Source organism: Argiope bruennichi, chromosome 10 (assembly GCF_947563725.1).
Source record: "Argiope bruennichi chromosome 10, qqArgBrue1.1, whole genome shotgun sequence".
Taxonomy (NCBI): domain Eukaryota; kingdom Metazoa; phylum Arthropoda; class Arachnida; order Araneae; family Araneidae; genus Argiope; species Argiope bruennichi.
Window position 1 is genome coordinate 22439472 of NC_079160.1, and position 20602 is coordinate 22460073.

A 20602-nucleotide genomic window follows, 5' to 3' on the forward strand; every position below is an offset into this window, starting at 1 on the left:
CGATAATCGATTTCAGATCTGTAGATGGTGGATCCTGAACTTGATAAATCCAGGACCTGGATCCATCCATCTTTTTATTTAGTTTTTTTCCCCCTTAACCGTAGATAACTAACTGATAAAATCGACCCCTGCATGTTTTTCGAATTCAAGAAATTCTACATTGCTATTGCACCATCTTACTAATAGTTAGTACCTTCATAACTAATAAAATGATTTATCCGTAGATAATAAACACAGCATTTGTTACACTTGTGAGCATTTGTTGCACTTCAAGATTTGTTGTAATTGTTATCTAGCAGTTGAACGTTCAATGATAACCTACAAAAGTTTTTGTTAATACCATAATACGCCAATGTGAGTATTTTTATCGTTTTTCCTGACAATAAATATGGAAATGCCTATAGAAGGCATGAGTGGAAGTGTGGCAAGCCCCGTTCCGACAACCTGTTGCCTTTACGGATATGGTCGTAAATCTTCCAACTCACTCATTGTAGCACACCCCGTCTGTGGACATCGGTCGAGAGCTTCCCACAAACTGTCAGTACAATGAATGAATAGACATCCAAGAACCACGGAAAATGACAAGAGTGAGGAAAGAAGGCAAAATGCGTCGGTCTCAAGGTCGTCGGAATGGGGCTTGAAGCGGCGTTTCAACTACCTGCGAGTCTGCAGACAGGGCACACATTCACAGGACGGACATAGGCACCGACATGTCGGTAAACTGCACAGACATCAAAGAACCCCGGAAAACCGCAAAAGAGGGTCAAGAGGGGAAAATGTGCCCTGTCTGCAGATTCGCAGGTCGTTGGAACGCCACTTAAGTAAAACGGGCAAAAGTAATTTGCAACAATTGCAACAAGGCTATTTGCGGAAAGTACACTTACAAAATCTGACAGTGGGCAAACTCTAATTTTTAGCTCTTTTCTGTTTTTTACTTTCTTGTTTGCTAAGTACAGAGTATAGTTATTGTCACAAAAAATTGAAGCTTGTGATTTTGACGAAACTCTATGCTTCAGATCTCCTTGAGTACGAAAAACGGATTTTTGGGATTATATCTGTCTCTCTAAGAGCACAATAACTCAAATACGCTTTGAGTTAGATGAATGAAATTTGGCATCTAGTTTTAGTTAATATTTTTAGCTTTCTATAAAATTTTGAATGAGTTCTTTCTTTGTCTCTCTTGAACATTACAACATTTATTGATTAAATTTAATATCCGCATTAACACTTTTTAACTAACAAATATAAGGAGATGAAATAAAAAAGCATTTAATTCCAGGTCATCAACTAAAGACTATTTTCAGCTGCTGTGTATAAAAAATTAAAAAAATTTGCATAAAAAATAGAAAACATTACTTTACTATTTAAACACTACTGTGAAGTTTGCAAGGTTTTCATTGTTGTGAAAACTAATTTGTGTGTCAATCAGTCCCTTGCCAAAAAAAAGGGGGGGGTTAGAAAAAGGGGAAAAAATCACTTTATTTGTCTGCGAATTTGTAAGTAAAATCCAAGAATAATGCATTGATATTTAAAGGATATTTGATTTTAATTTCAATAACTTCGAATGCAAGAATCTTATAAATCATTAAAAAAAATCCCTGATATTAATCGAAATTATCCCTGATAATAATCCCTGATATTAATCATTTTAATTATCATTAAAATTAAATTACCCTGATATTAATCATTTTAATTATCATTAAAATTAAATTACCCTGATATTAATCATTTTAATTATCATTAAAATTAAATTACCCTGATATTAATCATTTTAATTATCATTAAAATTAAATTACCCTGATATTAATCATTTTAATTATCATTAAAATTAAATTACCCTGATATTAATCATTTTAATTATCATTAAAATTAAATTACTCTGATATTAATCATTTTAATTATCATTAAAATTAAATTACCCTGATATTAATGCTAAATATAATACTGATTTCGTGATCTCAAGCAGCAAGGTTTGCAGGCTGTTGCCTAATTTGCCTATTTAGTAATGACGGATTTCTAACTACCAAGGCAGGTAGTTGCTGCTGAATTGACACAAGCAGATCAATTAAGAAAGTGTTCTAAATCTAGTTGCCAAACAAATCGATTTGCAATCAGCGGGAGGGGTCTTTCCACATCTTTCTCACATATTCTCTAATAAAAGTGTTAACCTCCTCCCCCTTCATAAAAGTGTGCATTTTCAGCAAAGCAGCGAATGTCATGCAAGATAATGACAAAGAATAGTTATGAAATATTGATCTTTGACGTGAATTTTACATTTTTACTGAATATTGATATACTGTGATCTTTAGTAATTAATTCCTGCCATGAGATTAACAGAACGCGATAGCTCAAAACGTTTTTGAGTTATTTTGAGCTCAACATTTTCTCGCAAACTCTCTAATAAAGGTGAAATTGTGTTGTTGACGCTTTTGATCTTTATTAAAGACAGACTAATTCCATAAAAGTGCTTTTCGAACGAATCGATCTAAAAGGCGGAGATATCTCAAAGTTTTTGATGATTACAATATTTTCCCAGTACTTCGTATACGAGAAAGTAAAAGAAAAAAAAAAGAAAGAAAGAAATTCTACGAATAATAAAATATTAAGATGATGTTAACACTAGTCAAGAATAATTGGTCAAGTTTCTTTCTGCTTCGTTGCACTTCCTTAGTAATTACAGTCATTATAAACAGTAAGCATCGCTTAAATATAATTTTGTATAAATGTGGATGTCTGGTGCTCATGAGTTCATAATACATAAATAAATAAAAACATGCATTATCACTAGGTTACTAAAATAGAAAACCTCAAATAAACCATTACAAAGTTTATTAAGTTAGAAAAAAATATAAAAACTAATTCTTAATTATCTTTGCCAAGTTTTATATTTATTTAGAAGTTTTGATAAAATATATTGGTTTGTATTTTTTTTAAAAAATACTCGATTCTGTAAAACATACTATTTCAATTGCGCTCAAATTTATTTTTACTTTTTTTTTTTGTTTCAAATTATTTTAAATTGAAACTTAATTTAATTTTTTATTTTTATTTTTAATGTGAGAAATACTGAAATACTTTCTAATAATAGAAATAAAAACTTTCTCGAACTGGCTTGTATTTAAATGTTGCGTGGAATTATCATATTTTTAACAAAAAACTGGTTACGCAAGTAATTAAGATCAATAAAATTTTTCAGGTTTAGGGAGTTAGAGATTGAAAAAAAGAATTCCCCGAAAACTCATTGTTTAAAGAACCCTAGACTTTGTTTGGGCCTGGTTCAGCTTAATGCGCTTGGCAGTTATTGTTAACAAAACAGAATAATTCCGACTAGCGAGAGTGTCCCCAAGGTCTCGCATTACTCCTAATAAATGTGTTATCTCCCCCTCTCCCCCCCTCCTCCCTCGCGTAAAAGTTGTGGATTTTGGGTAAGGCTATGAATACCACGAATGCTCGAATTTTCACTTTCAGAATTCCACGCATGAGCGTTTTGCGATACGTAGTAAAGCCAAGAAAAATGAATATGCATTTTGGACATCTGCTTTTTCGACCAGTTGAAACTAGAAATTGACATAGAACTACAGCTTTAGTCACAAGATCACAAACGATCTCCCATTAACAAATTTCGTTTCAAAATTTGATATTGTGGATTCTAATATTATATTACACTAAATTTTATTTGTCCAGCTTTGGCAGTTTCGAATGATCGCTTTTCAAGCATACTGAAGAAAAGAAAGACAACCTATTCAATAATATCATTCAAAATTTGACAGAAATTTACAGATCAGTACCAAGACCATGTATCAAATTACATCTATCTACGTCAAAGCGTTTATTGAGTACTCATGTTTACAGATAGTCAAACAGAAAAGTTTTAAAAAATGTTTTTCCGACTCCTCAAAGTCTCTGTTTGAACTTTTCGAAGATTATGATTATTTTTTTGTTTGAATGCTTCATATATGAGGAGGTACAAACGTGTTTTTCACAACCAGTGAAACCAGAAAACTCGCTAGTGTCTGAAGATTCAACCTATTTTTGAATTCGAAACTTTTGACGATTATTATAAAATATTACAATTTGTAATATCAATACCGAAATTGATTATTCATTGTATATTTAATATACGAGTAAAAAAAAAAAGATTTGCTGCTGTATGTATGTATATTAATTTATTGACATTTCTGATAAAAATATAAATTTAAATATCTTATATAATACAGAAATGAATTTATATCGAAATAATAGTCCAGATAAGTACGAAATATTTTTAAAAATGCTTGTAACATATCTCGTTTTTTGTAAGTCGTGAGCGATAAATAACTGTTTAAACAAATTTCGTCTGCTTTTTTCGAGTTGATATTTGTTTCTCGAAGATACCGCTTTCTCTATTGTTTGTTCTTATCACAGCTGGCAAGTAGAGTGAGTCGATTATTAGCCATGATTTTTGTAGTCAGAATGGCCGAGCGGTCTAAGGCGCCAGATTTAAGCTCTGGTTCTCGAAAGAGAGCGTGGGTTCGAACCCCACTTCTGACAAATGGGTGTAGTTTTTTTCTAAATGTTAAACATAGAACAACATTAGCATTCTCAAGATAAAGTCATTGCTTTAATTTGTTTAACAGATTGTCGAAGAATTTTTCTAAATCTTAAAAGGATTTACATCTATTAGAAAGTTTCGTAAATTGCTCCTATATTGATATTTTGTTTTAATTTTTTTTTTTTTTAAATAATCGGTTTGTATGGTTAATTTGTTCCTTTTTGTCTAAAAAATAAGTTAGAAAATGTTCTATACATCAGAGCAACATTCTTAATTATTAAAATTCAGCAATTTTGTTTTCGTCAAATTTAGACTAATCCAAAATATTGTTCTTTCAAACGACATAGGTTTCTTTTTCATATGTGCTACTCATATATATATATATATTGTATGCCAAGGGATTCTAAAACCGTTTGTAGGATGAGTTTAATTCGACAAAATAGGAATTAGGAAGAGAGAAAAAAGTAGAAATGTTTACATTTAATAATAATGTGAATTACGGAAATGCGCAAATCCTTCCGCGTCTCAACCCTTGGTGAGATTGTTCCAAAAACGGTCGTCTCTGGATACTGAAACGAACACTGAGTACTTTACAATGCAATCAATTGGATTGCAAGTGTCAACAGATGTCAGCTGAATGGATTGCAATCGTTTCTGAACGTAGTCAGAATGGCCGAGCGGTCTAAGGCGCCAGATTTAAGCTCTGGTTCTCGAAAGAGAGCGTGGGTTCGAACCCCACTTCTGACATATGGAGGAGGTTTTTTTTTAAACTGTTAGACTTCTTCCAACACAAACAAATCTAAAATTTATTTGCTGATCGTATTTTTTGAAGTACAGACAAGTGTTTATTGGTCTTAAAGGGATTAAATTACTTAATTTATATCTAGTTCTTCAGAGGCGGGAAGGGAGGCGATGTGTCAATGGATCAAATAACGTTCTCTGCATTTTCAAGATGTATTTATTTATCGTTAATATTTAGTCTTATTATTATTATTATTTTGACAATAATATATATATATATATATATATATATATATATATATATATATATATATATATATATATATATATATTATTTTTTTGTGGAGAAGAGAAGGAGAGCTTATTCTTTTGAAAGTAAATAATTCAAGAAACCCTTACGTGTTTTTTCCACAATTAAAATTGGAAAATGTATCTGTTTCCTCTAATTATCTCTCCGAAAATGTTTCTTAAATCATTTTAGTTACAGAATTAATCGATTTCCATTTCACTAATAAAAACTTAGATGCGTAAGGCGATCTTTAGAATTCTTAGAATCAATTATAATACGGCAAAAATATTAACGGCAAATTTAAAAAAAAAAAATGAAATTTTTATATTTCTCTAATTAAATTCTGGATTTAATTATTTAAATTTCCAAATAACGGAAGATTTGAGACAGGTGGTTTAAAAAAAAAAAAACGTAGGATGTCAGGAGAGATAGGAAAATTCAGGAAGGCCAAGCCCGAAGGTTTTTATTAGTTTCCTGTATATCTCTGCAGTTATCTAAAAGAAACATCATGCATACAACAAAACCTCTGAAAACCAACAGAATTTATTTTTGTCAGATCATTTCACAATTGGCCAGCAAAATAATATGAAAAAAAGCATTACGTTCTTATGAATTCAATAAAATTATTTAAACAATCACGCTAATCCATATTATTAAAATAGTAAGAGAAATTTTAAAACCACGCGGATCGGGCAAAGAAAATATATATATGTATAGATCGCACTGGCCATGTTCTGCAGTCAGGAACCCCTTTATTCAGCCAGTGAAAAAATGCGGATGACATATAACCGATCCCATAGAATTGTATGGAATTATTGCGATGGCTTTGATTAACTATCTATCCAGAAATATCAGCCATTCGAAATCGATGAAGATAGATTTGAAAATATGTTGTTATGAGGGCGAGGGTATATCGTGAAGCCGAGAGGTTATTGAGAAACCACAAGAAGAGGAAGATTTTTTTGAGTTCGCACGATCCTGCAGTACAGGTCACTAAATAAAATGGAAGCTGTTGCGAATATTATACGGGAAAATAACTACAAGAAATCAGGATGGCTGTACAATTTGTTATTTTTTCTGATAGAAAAAATGTCCTTGCAGAAATACTTATAGTTCTGTTACTATAATTTTTCAGAATGTTTGGAGTTGTGGTTAAATCCTTCATGGGTGGCGTGCTTTTACAACAAATGGGCTTAAATATTCACTGATGATTACAGTTAAAAAAATGAATCTCCGTCATTTTCTTGTTTCTTGGAATAATATTTAAAAACATATCAATTTTTTTGCAATTTTTATTTTTTTCATATATGAAGCATAAAAAATATTGTAATCATAAAAAAATAAATTTTAAAAAAATTAAATAAAATAAAACATGAACTTGTGATTTTAATGCATATCTACGTTTCAAATCTCTCTAAGTCAGAACCAACGAGTCTCTTCTAAACTTTCTCGCACATTCTAATATGACCGCGTGACATGGCTTTGGCATACAATAGTTACGAAATATTAATTTTTGGTATGAAAGCATTTTCACTGAATATAGTGTGTCACCCTTGGCTAATTATTTATCGATTAATCCCTGGAATGCGGTTAATACTATCCAAAAATCGAATTTGTGTTTTAGAAGCGCTTTTGTCAACCGATTGAAACAAAATTTGATACAAAAATGCACTTGTAGTCACAAAATCGCATGCCAAATTTGATATATATAAGTCATTGCGTCTTTGAATTAACGTGTTTACATGTTTCTGAAAGTACAGACCGGACAGGCAGTCAGACCGTAGTTGGATTTGGCTCAAATTTTGACAGGTGTATAGACTATAAATGTTAAATATGTGTAAGGAATTTCATCTATTTAGCTCTCTTCATTTTGCAATTATCGTGTTACCTTATAATTGAACAGATTAACCTCTGAAGGGACTAAACTCAAAATGTGATAGAAATCAGCTAATTTAATATAAAGGTCATATATCAAATTTCAACCATTTAGCTCAAAGCGCTTTTGAGTTATCTTTGTCACAGACAGATGGACATTTTCCAAAAATGTGGAAGGTCTAAAACGTGGAGATTTCGTCAAAATCTCGAGTTTGGATTTTTTGACAAAATTTTTATACTTTCCCCATATTAAATATAAGAGAAAGTAAAATTGCGTTTTTGGAGACTATGTTTGCTTGTTCGTCTACGAATAGCTGAAAATCGCTTTGAGTTAGACGGATGATGTCTGGTATTCAATAACTATCCCAAAGATTTCTATCCAATTTTGAACCAAATCTAATCAGAGGAAGTTTGGCTGTCAAATACAGATAAACACGATATCTGCAAAATTTACTTAAGTAAATGAATATGATTTAACACATTGATTTAGCTTCTAAAATGTAGCTGTCTATCATATTTTAAATCAAATTCATCAAAACGTTTGGTCGTACTTTTGCAAAAGCGTAAACTCAAAAACACACTGATTTATATAAATGAAATTTAGAACATAGATTTAGAATCTAAAGTGTAAATTTTTGTCAAATTTTGAATTAAATTTGTCTCAGCGTTGGCCGTCTACCCGTTTGCACGTTTAGATTCACGTAAACGCTATAACACAAGACACGCAAATAAATGAAATTTGGTATATGATTTTGAGACCAAAATTGTATTCTATGTTAATTGTGATTTTATATCAGTGAAAAATAAATCTTCCAAAGTACATATTTAGTTTTATTCACTGAACTAAGAAGCATAAAATATTCATGCGCAGGGCTGTAAAAATAAAAATTTTAACACTCGGCTTTCCCGGCGTTACGCAAGATTCACCATTTTTAAACTGGGCAAGGAGAAAACATCATTATTTGAGAGTATATCAGAAAATTTCGGGAAACCACTCTAAGCATTTAAAGTATTCAAAAGAATAACTAATTGAAAAACGTGTGAAACACACAAATATTCCAAAAATACAAAAAGAATAATAAAATCAATGCAACTTCCTAATCATATTAAAAACTAGTTGTCTCAGGTGGCCAGCTGATTAACTAGGAATATTAGTTATATTCGTTTTCAAAGAAATAATTTATATATATTTCCATGTCCATGACTCCACCAAACTGTATGATATTAAATGTCTGTTATTTTAATTTTCTTAAGTTCTATTTATTGTCTGCACATGAATTTTTCTAATGGTGATATCCCATAACATAACGGGGTTTTTAAAAACGGGAATATCTGATTCACCTATCTTCTAAATTTTCTGAAACTGTAACTTCACGTTTCCATTGTCTTTTATACTGCGCAGATGCAGATGTTAAACAGAATCCATCTTCCTTAGCTTTTCAACAATGGAAGAAAAATCACATGATAAAATGATGAACATTATTTGAATTTCAACAACAACTATGTTATCAATTGTTAAACATTAGGCACAATTTTTTTTTAAATGTTGAATTTAGCAAACAGTTCCAAGATTATTAAATTGGTATAAGTAAAAAAATATTTTTTTTCTATATATAATTCAAAGTTGTATAAATTCATTTTTGTGTAGTAATGTTTTCGGAAGTTATCTTGTAAAAATGCAAACAATCCATCTTGATCCTTAATTAATTAAAATTCTAATTAAATGTTTTTAAAAAAATTGGTTCTGGGATGCACATTCTCACTTTCCAAGTTCTACTTGTGACAGATTTGGTAGCTGTAGGTCAGACGGTCTGAACTATAGAATGCCAATACACACAGAGATTCATATTTATTATTAGTAGCGATATCTCTGGGATATATTCCTTTCTGTTAACAGTGGAAAAGGGGAAAATGATGGAATTAAATACTATTTATCTCAAGATTCCATATGCGTGTGAAGGCAGTGGCGTAACTGAAAAGATCAAAGTAGAGTCCTGCCGCCACTACTTGGAATACGGAAGGTAAAGACTATATTTGTATTTCTGTTTTATGTTTTTAAAATGAACAGTTCAGGACTAAGACAGAGATGGGAAAAAAAAGGGGAGGGAGGGACGAAAAATAAATTTTAATATCGGTTGCAAGTTAGATTATTACGCCACTTTTTAACAGATTATTTTTTTAAAAAATTATTTATTGAATTCAAGACGACAACAATTTGCATATCTCTGAGTGGATACGTATTTCTATGCGGTGCAGAATTTATAATTATAGGAAAAATCAATGAAGGAATAAAAAAATATTAAAACATGTTAATTAAAATACAGAAATTTTAATACCAAGGAAATTTAATACCCCAAAAGCGGAAAAAAAAAAAAAAAAAAAAAAGATCTATGGCATTTTATTAATTCCAGTTTTTCTTTTCTCTTTCGCAAAACAAACGCAAATGTGACGTAATGATCCAGTTTCCAGGTGACATCTTTTAGTAGTAGAGGAAGCAATGACTAGAACGCAAAATTTATTTTCTTTTTTAAAATGCTCTTTCCATTTGTTGTTTGTTCTTTTAAAGGTTATATGTGTTCAGTGCCTTGTCGGTTCCGTAGTGTAGTGGTTATCACGTTCGCTTTACACGCGAAAGGTCCCCGGTTCGATCCCGGGCGGAACCATTTGAACAGAGGTGTTCTTTTTGGAATATATTTGTTCAGTTTACCAGAATCGAATCTTTTTTTTTATTTCAAAAATTAATAAATAAACTTTTATGATTTATTTTATTTATGATTTTTTTTTTTTACTGATCTGCAATTTTCGATGTTCTCTCGGCGAACTCTTTCTTAAACTTATTTATTTTCATTTCTTGGATATGATATTATTTAATCATATAATTAAGAACATTTGTTAAAAATAGAAACTTTACAACATGTACATTTGCATATGGTTTGTACTTGGTGTGTTTTTTTTATTCGGGAATTTTCTCTTATTCAAAATGTTTGTATTTATTCAGCTGAAGAATTCGTGCAGCTGTACCTTCATTCAAAAACTTTTTTTTTTTCTACTTACAAAATGAAATGCGCATTCGTCATTTTTTCTTTTTTCATTTTCGTTATTTTTCTTATTCGATATAGTATTTAATTTATTACTTGAGATAATATCCAAATTATCCGATCTTACTCTTTTTTTTTTTATCAAATGTATCCCTCACGCTTCTTAATTTCATTTCAGTTTATTTCATAATCAAATTTTTATCAAAGAAATTTTAATCTAGCTGTAATTCCCAGAATAATGGGAAACAATAGCTGAAAATTATTCATGCGTATATCGTTCTATAGAACAAAGTAACCAGTTCTTTTGTGATGTGCGTAATCTTTTGTTTGTTTACTTTTTATTGCACTGATCGTTTGCTGTTGGTAGTCGGTAGAATAAAGCGGGAACAATTTATGATGGAGTCAGAATGGCCGAGCGGTCTAAGGCGCCAGATTTAAGCTCTGGTTCTCGAAAAAGAGCGTGGGTTCGAACCCCACTTCTGACACGTGTGTGCGTTTCTTTTAAAATATTAAATACAGAACAAAACCAGCAAGCTAAAATAGATTTTAACTTTCAGTATTTCATAAGCAGTAAGTTGAAGAACGTCTTTCGGTCCCCAATTCCATCTATTTGAACATGTGCGTAGTTACTCAAATAAGTAAGAAACATTTCTCTCAGTAATTAATTCAGAATCAATTTTTTACCACAAAGTGAGAAAGACAGAGCCATTAAAGATATGGCGAAATAAACTTTGTTTCCTTTTTCGAATGTATTGACTTTTCGCCGGCAGTGACGTCTTCTCCGATTGTGTGCCTTCTTATAGATGAAATTAATTCGAATCGATTGGAATGCTCATACGCATGCTGTCAGAATGGCCGAGCCGTCTAAGGCGCCAGGTTTAAGCTCTGGTTCTCGAAAGGGAGCGTGGGTTCGAACCCCACTTCTGACACATGTGTGCATTTCTTTTAAAATATTAAATACAGAACAAAACCAGCAAGCTAAAATAGATTTTAACTTTCAGTACTTCCTAAACAGTAAGTTGAAGAACGTCTTTCGGTCCCCAATTCCATCTATTTGAACATGTGCGTAGTTACTCAAATAAGTAAGAAACATTTCTCTCAGTAATTAATTCAGAATCAATTTTTTACCACAAAGTGAGAAAGAGAGAGCCATTAAAGATATGGCGAAATAAACTTTGTTTCCTTTTTCGAATGTATTGACTTTTCGCCGGCAGTGACGTCTTCTCCGATTGTGTGCCTTCTTATAGATGAAATTAATTCGAATCGATTGGAATGCTCATACGCATGCAGTCAGAATGGCCGAGCGGTCTAAGGCGCCAGATTTAAGCTCTGGTTCTCGAAAGAGAGCGTGGGTTCGAACCCCACTTCTGACATTCGGCATAATTTTTTTTTTTTACTGTTATCGGTACAAAATAAGCGCGAACGAGAAATACATAATTCTGATTTTTCAACATATTATTTTTTTTATATACAATATACTTTTTTTAATCTGGTCTTTTTTTTTTTTTTTTTTGTAAATTATGATCGACGGATTGCATTTAAAAATTGTTCGGTATACAACAAAGAGAAACAAGAAATATCCGATTCTAACTTTTCCTTTTTTTTTTTTTTTTTTTGAAAAAATATAATTAATAAGCTACTTATTACTTTTTTAAATATAATTATAATATTTATATTGAATATTTTTTTTTGCCCTCTAAATTTAATTCATTTCTTACCTAAATGAATATATTTATATATCGAAATCTCAAATGCATTTTTTTCTGATAAATTTCAATTTAGATAAACCGGAAATATAACTATAAAAGTTCGCCTTTTTTTCTAATTCAGAGTAAATTACAATATATAGGGCCATCTTATCCATTGTGAATATTAAATTTCAGCTGTCGATTTAAAAAAATATATAAAAGTTTACCATATTGATTTAAAAATTATTTCTGATCGAAGAATGCCATTATTAAGATAATATTGATAAATGAAATGAATATCTTATTTACAGAATATGACTTATTTCTTATAAGTCATATTCTGTAAATAAGATATTCATTTCATAGATCAAATCAAAATTATTAATAAATTTGCTAAAATGAATGGCGTAAGAAAATTAGAAATTTAAAAGAACATATTTATAACAATCAGCTGTGTATAATATATAATCTAAACAAAATGGGTTTCATAAAATATTTTTCTTACACTCTCTATTAAAATTCTTAGTTTTTTTTATTTTTCTATTTTTTTTTGCAACAATTGAATTAAAAATTTTAAAAAGGTGAATAAAATATGAAGTAATTATATATGCTTTATTGCATTAATATTTGATTATGTTAGGGATGAAATTTTTGAAAATAGTTATATTTTTTTAATATTGGCTTAAAAAAGAATCGAAAAAAAAAAAAAAAAAAAAAAAAACATCTGGAAACCAAAATATACCAAGTGACAAACGTTTTTTTTTTTGTTTTTTTTCGCAATTGGAAGAAAATGGCTTTATTTACTTTTATATCTAAAAAGAGGTATAAAGTAAAACACCTCCAATTTAGAAGTTTATCAATTGATTAACTAAAAAATTTTCAATTTTTTTCGAAATTTTCAATTTTTGTCACAATGTGAGGCACTAACAAAATAGTTTCAAATGTTTCTAAATGAATAGATTACGTATTCTTTAGTTCAGAAAGTGTAGAATATATTGAAAAATTGCTATATAAAATTTGAATTAAAAATATGCACTAAAATTGAATTAATTGGGTTTTGTCATAAGAAAATTTTATTAAAGATTAGAATTTGAGAAAACAGCATCTAAAAATGTAATGTGGCTTTAAAACATATGTAAATGTAATGTAAGTATCAATACAACTTCCCAAAAAATAGAGATAAAATTCTAAAAACTTTATAAAGAAATCTGTTTAAACATCAAGAAAGTTTAATCAGAAAAAAAAAAATCACAATTTCGCAAAAAATCGGCTATATTTATGGAATAAAATACAAAAAAAACCCATCGTATTTTTATAATTATTGAAATTTAATATGTATGCATTCAGAGACTGCGCAAGTTTCTTCAAAAACTAAAATTTCGAAAGCCGTCTATTTATAAATTGTAAGACTGTAAACAATGAACAGATTACTTTTTTTTTTAGCTGTAGGTATTCAAATTTACTGTTAGCGTTTTAGCGGAAGACCAAATTATTTCAAATGAGTGATCCTTTTTTTTTAAAGCCTGAGCGCAATAAGCGTTATCTGACAATAATTCATACAAACATCGTTCTTCAAAATAATGCAATTAATCGGTTGTGTGATATGTGTTCTCGTTCACGTATTTACTTTCTATATTCATCATTTGCGGTTGGCAACTCATAAGATAAACCAGTGCCTTTCTTTTAAAAAGTTAAATACAAAGCAACACCAGCAAGATGAAAATAGATTTTCAGTTTCTCCTAAGCACTTACTTGAAGAATTTCTTTCGGTCCTAAATTGTTTCTATTTGAATATTTCTGCAGTAACTCAAATAAGTAAGAAACATTTTTCGAAGTAATTGATTCACGACCGCTTTTTTACCACAAAGTAAGAGAGAGAGAGAGCGATTAAAAATATGACGAAATAAACTTCGTTTCCTTTTTCGAATTGTATTGACTTTTCGCTGGATGTGACGTCGTCGCCTATTGTGTGCCTTCTCACAGATGAAAGTAATTCGAATCGATTGCAATGCTCACGCGCGTGCAGTCAGAATGGCCGAGCGGTCTAAGGCGCCAGATTTAAGCTCTGGTTCTCGAAAGAGAGCGTGGGTTCGAACCCCACTTCTGACATTCCGAAATAATTATTTTAAGTATAGAATTATTATTTTAAATAATTATTCTGTAATATTAATATTTAAATAATTATTCAGAAATAATTATTTTAACTATAGCGAGCTAAAGCTAGATTCCCAGTTTAAAATTTTCAAAGCACTTAATTGAGGAATCTTCATTCCAAGTTGCATTTATATGAAAATTTCTGCCTTTGCTCAAATAAGTAAAAAATATTTTTCATAGAACTTGATTCTGTACCCCTTTCTTTCAAGGCCTAAGAGAGGGCGAAAAATAATTGAATTGCTTAAATTTCATCTGCTAAACTTTTCGAACTGTAACTGCTTATCGATGGTACTTGCGGTTTCTATTGTTTGTCGTGTCACAGCTGATATCTAAATTGAATGGGTTTCAAGGTCTGCTACCTGTAGTCAGAATGGCCGAGCGGTCTAAGGCGCCAGATTTAAGCTCTGGTTCTCGAAAGAGAGCGTGGGTTCGAACCCCACTTCTGACAGAGTCAAATTATTTATTTATTTATTTTACTCTTTTTTGGTACAAAATAACCCTAAGCAAGAAATATATTATTCGGGCCTTTCAAGATATTTAATATTTTTATCAGAATTAAGTCACTTTTTTTTTCTTTTGTAAATTAAGCAGAACAGATGACAATTTAACAGTTTAAAAAGAAACAAGTAATATACAATTCTGACTTTTCTATGTATTTTCCTTTTCAAAAATATCATTATTAAGCTACTTATTCCTTTTTCTTATTAATTTAATATTTATTTTGAATATTTATTTATTTTATAAATTGAATCAGTTTCCTACTTAAATGGATTTTTATGTATGTTTCATGTAAAAAATTTGAACGAAATTCAAAAAAATCTTAATTTTTAGTCCTTTTATGAAAATTATCGACTGTAGATCAACTTTATCTTAGGAAAGAGGGTCGATGGGTCTATATATTTTCGCAATACGCGCTCATTTTCTTCTTCACCATGGCCAACACACAAAAATGAAAATCTGCAAGTGGCTTAGCAATTTTTTGCTCATTATCTTTCACATTCATTTAGAGATTGCGTTTACAGATTAGTCTCAAAAATCTATAAAAATTCTCATAACATACTTTTCAAAGGCTTAATTAGTTTGGCGTTTGCTTTAATGTTCAAAAAAATGTGTGTAAATGAATATTTATAGATTGTTCTCAAAACCACTGCTGCATGGAAGGCTATAATGATTACCAAATATTGATTTGAATTTATTTTATCGTCTATGGAACATATATTATACAGATAGATGCATAAGATAGTACAGAAAAATAAATAACGGATATGGATAATAAGAGATCCTAAGAGATTTAGGTACTTAATAATACAGTTTAATAGTATTGTTATTCTGAAGAAAAAAAAAGGGGGGGGGGGTTGGGAGCGATTAAGATATTTTGATGAATCTCATGTTTCAACTGTCTTAAAAACTGATTTTTTTTTTTAAATTTCCTTTGACATTGTATGAGCATCTGTAATTTTGTGAATCTGTAAACAGTGTATTTAAAAAATATAACCATCGAGCTGGATTGAATTTAGGACCTATACCAAAGGCCCTATACCTTTCTTTAACATACGCTCATTTTTTTCCCCCTTCACCGTGTTATGAAGTCACACAAAAATGAATCATAATAAAAGAAGACTTTCTAACATGGAGGTTGCCACTCATTTCGAAGGGGCATATAATTTTGCATATAGTTTTCTTATTGAGCTTATTTATTTGTATTTTATCATAATGTACTGTGAATATATGAAATACATTTACTTATGGGAAAATCATCTTTGTTATAATAAAACATACACTTTTTGCAAAAAAAGGGTGTCGTATCTCATGAACAATAACTGATATCGACAGTTTCAAAAGTGAATGAATAAATGTATCAGTCCTCCAATGTTTCGTGTTTTTAAGTTATATAAAACGGAGTAATTGCGAATCAAAGTTAACTATAATCGATTAATTAATATCATCGATTGAAGAAGAATATTCTGAAATGCTAACTGACATGGTTACTGACTTTCACAATTCATCCAGTCGGCTTTGTCAGTAGTACCTTGACAATAATAGTTTAGATATCCGGATACTTTCCATAACTGACAAAAATCTGCGTTTGTAGCAATTAGTTTGAATTATTGAACTTTGAAGTATGAAACTAATTATTCGAGTTATTTCTGCTAATAATTTACGAACATGTGTGTCTTTTGACCCTTTAAAGCCAGACCATTCCATTTAGAGCAATCGAATTTGGCAGAAATATACTTTGAAAGATGAAAATATGCATCTCGAACCCATTTTTTTTCTTGTAATCTTAATTAGAATTTTTATAAATTAAAAAATAAATGAGATTTCAACCTTTTTTTTTTTTTCGCTACAAATTCCGAAAATATAATAATATAAAAAAAATTCTTACAATATTTTAAAATTCAAAAAGTTGATTTTTAATTTTATCAATTTAATTGCCGTCCGCCTGCTTTTTACGCTTTGAAATTTTTGTTTGAATAATTTTCAAGAGTACTTTTGATTGTTATATGAAAATTCAAACCATTTTCATTGTTTCATGAGATATTGAAACGCTTTAATTTCTTGCATTACAAAAATCTACTGATAAAAAAAATGCTTTTTATTATAAATCCAATTTAAAAAGCCACTGAAAAAAAAGCGATGTTACCGCATCTCGAAACACAGCGTTGTATTTTGGTGATAAATAAAGCAGATAGTTACATTTTTTATCTCCTTATGCTGTCATGATGCCATAATAAAGGTTCATGTACACAATAAATAGAATAGGTGTAAAGTTGTTAAAACAACATGGATTTAATGTTTATCTCAATTAAACACTTAATGAACCAACCTTAAGAATGAAGCAAAACTGGTTTAATCGAAATTAAACATAACCAATATTTGCAGCATATATATATATATATATATATATATATATATATATAACTTCTATTTAAATCCAAATTAATTCTTAAATTTTTATCTTAATTTAGCCCATAGTAACTTCATTCTAAAATATTCTCTTATTTCCTGTTCCCATTCCATTTTTCTATTTAATTAATGCAAAAAAAGTTTCGTGAAAATGCTTTCGTCAGCAGTTCCCAAACTCCGCGTGAAGGGATAGAAAATTATCCAGCAAGCACATTCTTTTTAAAAAAAGATCCCTGTTTTTCCCTTACTTTGGTCGGCGCGTGTAGCGAAAATCCGTCTCGAAATCCCATTGTATATAAGTACTGTGGAGAAATATTTTCCCCTATTAATATCTCATGTTATATAAGGCCAGGGATAAAATGTTCACCAGCTTTCTCTCATTCCGGTCTATGTCGTTCTGTATTGTGTGTGTGCTCTTCGCTGCTGCTTGTACATAATGCGTGCCTCTCCGGGATGAAATAAAACGACGCCAAAAATCGAAAGTCTCTTCACTGTCTTTAAGACTGCCTTCTGATTTAAAAAAATGTATGCTTAAACACACACACACACACACATATATATATATATACTTCACTTTATTCCATCCCGGAAGGCATCATTTGTGTACAGGCAAGAAGCGATGATGAAACTTACGTCCATTCACATCGCGATACAAAAAATGTAAAAAAAGGAAAAGAAAGCGAAATATTTCTTCCCTTGGTTTTATACTATGAGATTCTGATCGGGATTCTTTGACACGTGTAGATTGAGGAAAGAGAATTATGGACATCTTTTAAAAGAATTTGCAAAGCATGACAGATTTTTATTCCCACACTCGGAGTGTGGGAGTTGCTGATTTCAGCAGTTTTGCAGAGCTCGTGTAGTATTAATTAAATAATAAGGTTGAATTGGATTAGAAAATAAGATAACACTTTAGAATTAAGTTAATATATTGTAAAATAAGATAAAACTTTGAAAATTAATTAGGATTTAAATTAGATTTCAAAATATCATTATGTACATATTTTCCTGAATCATTATATAATTCTTCCTTCCATTGAATATTCAGAGGAATATATATATATATTATTCGTTAACTCCCGGATTCCCACTACGTCAAGAAAAGATAACTTGAAAGGAATTTGAGATAATTATGAGATTTAGAATAATTTCATTAGCAGAAAAACAATATTGCTTCCGAGTTCGTTGAAGAGAAAAATGTTAAGTATTTCAGATGATAACCGTCTTGCGAATTTCAACAAGAGGAATGTGTAAAACTACAAAATTCTTGGCATTATCTATTTCTCAATCCTTTGAATACAGTTTTCCTTTTAAGAGCAAATCAAATCTTTTTATCTTTTCATTCAGACATTTAAAAGGGACCAGTGGATGACAGTATCAGTCTTTACATCTGTAGTTTATGAAATATCGTCTTAAGGTCCTTTGAGTGGAATGCGAAAAAGACGCAGGGCCTTCAAGAACCTTGAAAAGGATAAAGATTCCTTCTCAAATATCTTATGTAAACACTGTTCAACTATTTCAAATCGTATTCAAGGTTTGGTGTGCACTTTTGTAGCACTTAAACCGAGTTTTGAATGCAAGACTAATATTGGAAAATAAATAGTTTTGAAACATGAATAGCTGATTTTGAAAGGTGAAAAAAATTAATTCTTTTTTTTTATTATTTTGTAATTTTTTTAATGAAAACTTATTAGTGAAGAAAATTTTGATGTTTTAATATCTTATTAGGAAAATTTGTCACAAAATTGATAACAGTATGATTCTGAAAGGAAAGAAATAAATTTTATTTTCATTTTTTTTTTTGATAAAGTCTTTTAGTGAAGAAACATTTTGGTGTTTTAATATCTTATTAGAATAATTTATTACGAAGTTAATAATAATCTTCTCTTTAAATAAATTCCAGTTTTTCGTGACAAATGTACTAAAAATTAAATTTTAGAAAAGTTTTGACAAATAAAGTTATTTTAATTTAATTAGTGAACACTCAGACAGTAAACTTCTATTGTTTTTTTGGGGAAAAATCCTGCTTTCAATAAAGGAAATATAGCACTCTGTAAATGAAATGAAGTGAATTGATTCACCTAAGAATTCTTAAATAATCTCAAGAAATACATTTGGAAATTATGTGAAATTAAATAATATGAGTCTTCATTTGCGAAAAAATGGATTATTGTATAATATAGATTAATTTAAACTTATTTAATAAACATAATCTAAATTTCTCTGCTATTTAATCCCTTTTCAAGTTTCCGGAATGTATTTAAGAATGAATAATTATATTTAATTTTCATAGCCAGAGGCCCCTGTCATTTTCAAACTGGGTATTTTACACCTTCTTGAATAAGAAGTATCCGGGTTCGAGATTTTGGTGAATCTTCAGGTTTAAGACCTCCGTTAGTTCGAAAAAGAAATTTTCATGATTATATATATATATATAATCTATCTATTTACTCGGCAACTATGCATTGAGCTAGAGTGATGAAATTTGGCATGTATTCTTAAAACCAAACATAAATTTATAAATTTTTATTAAACTTTGTACGAGATCCACTTTAGGGAAGTCTTCCATCCGTATGCCTGTAAACACGATACTCAAAAAACGCAGAGCTATACGGGTGAAATTTGATGTATAGATTTATCATTACAATTGTTGATATAAATTAAATTTCGAATCAGATCTATCAGAGTAGTGATCACTTATTGGTCTGCATATTCGCACGTATGTGAAAACAGTACATTAACAACAACTTAGAGAAATAAAATTTGTAATGCTGTTTTGTGGACTATATTGTAAATTTTTGTCAAGTTTTGGATCCAATCAATGAGAAGTTAAGCATCCAAAATGTATAGTTTTCTTTATTATATTACAAAGCACGAAACGCGTCATACTGCGTCACTACAAACGGAAGTTTAAGATGGAACACTCACACTTGCGGACTATCATGATCTTAAAGGGTTTGCCGCCTTGCTACCAAAGCTAATTTTAGACACATTATACACTGAGAGTATGTGAAGGAGGATGTGAAGGAGCAGAAAGAAAGACGTGTCGAGATATATGAGAAAATCTACGCGATTATTGGTTTCATTGTCATATCTGTTTAATTCTATTATTGTTTCGAATCTCCAAGAGGGTCATTTGAATTGTGGTCACATGTTGTATATGATGTAATATGTTTTAAAAATCGATTTAAACCCTTTGCGTCCATTCAGTGCTTATGGTATTCTGTATTAAATAGGCATGAAAATTTACAAACAGTTTGTATATTCCAGAAATCTAAATTACTAAATATATTTTCTTTATATCTTGTTTCAAATACTATAGAGGATGAGAAAAGTGATATATATATATATATATAAACTAAAAACGGGATAATAAGTT

At 30.0% G+C, this 20602-nt stretch overlaps 8 non-coding genes across 8 annotated transcripts; all 8 read left to right on the plus strand.

Moving 5' to 3' along the window:
* Positions 1–4446: 4446 nt before the first annotated feature.
* On the plus strand, positions 4447–4530 carry Trnal-uaa (transfer RNA leucine (anticodon UAA)). Its single transcript has one exon. It is a non-coding gene; the product is annotated as a tRNA-Leu (tRNA).
* Positions 4531–5194: 664 nt separating this feature from the next.
* On the plus strand, positions 5195–5278 carry Trnal-uaa (transfer RNA leucine (anticodon UAA)). The gene has a single exon. It is a non-coding gene; the product is annotated as a tRNA-Leu (tRNA).
* A 4748-nt stretch (positions 5279–10026) lies between these two features.
* Trnav-uac (transfer RNA valine (anticodon UAC)) lies at positions 10027–10099 on the plus strand. The gene has a single exon. It is a non-coding gene; the product is annotated as a tRNA-Val (tRNA).
* A 776-nt stretch (positions 10100–10875) lies between these two features.
* Positions 10876–10959, plus strand: Trnal-uaa (transfer RNA leucine (anticodon UAA)). The gene has a single exon. It is a non-coding gene; the product is annotated as a tRNA-Leu (tRNA).
* Positions 10960–11319: 360 nt separating this feature from the next.
* Trnal-uaa (transfer RNA leucine (anticodon UAA)) lies at positions 11320–11403 on the plus strand. Its single transcript has one exon. It is a non-coding gene; the product is annotated as a tRNA-Leu (tRNA).
* Positions 11404–11763: 360 nt separating this feature from the next.
* On the plus strand, positions 11764–11847 carry Trnal-uaa (transfer RNA leucine (anticodon UAA)). The gene has a single exon. It is a non-coding gene; the product is annotated as a tRNA-Leu (tRNA).
* A 2340-nt stretch (positions 11848–14187) lies between these two features.
* Positions 14188–14271, plus strand: Trnal-uaa (transfer RNA leucine (anticodon UAA)). The gene has a single exon. It is a non-coding gene; the product is annotated as a tRNA-Leu (tRNA).
* Positions 14272–14680: 409 nt separating this feature from the next.
* On the plus strand, positions 14681–14764 carry Trnal-uaa (transfer RNA leucine (anticodon UAA)). The gene has a single exon. It is a non-coding gene; the product is annotated as a tRNA-Leu (tRNA).
* The last annotated feature ends 5838 nt before the right edge of the window (positions 14765–20602 follow it).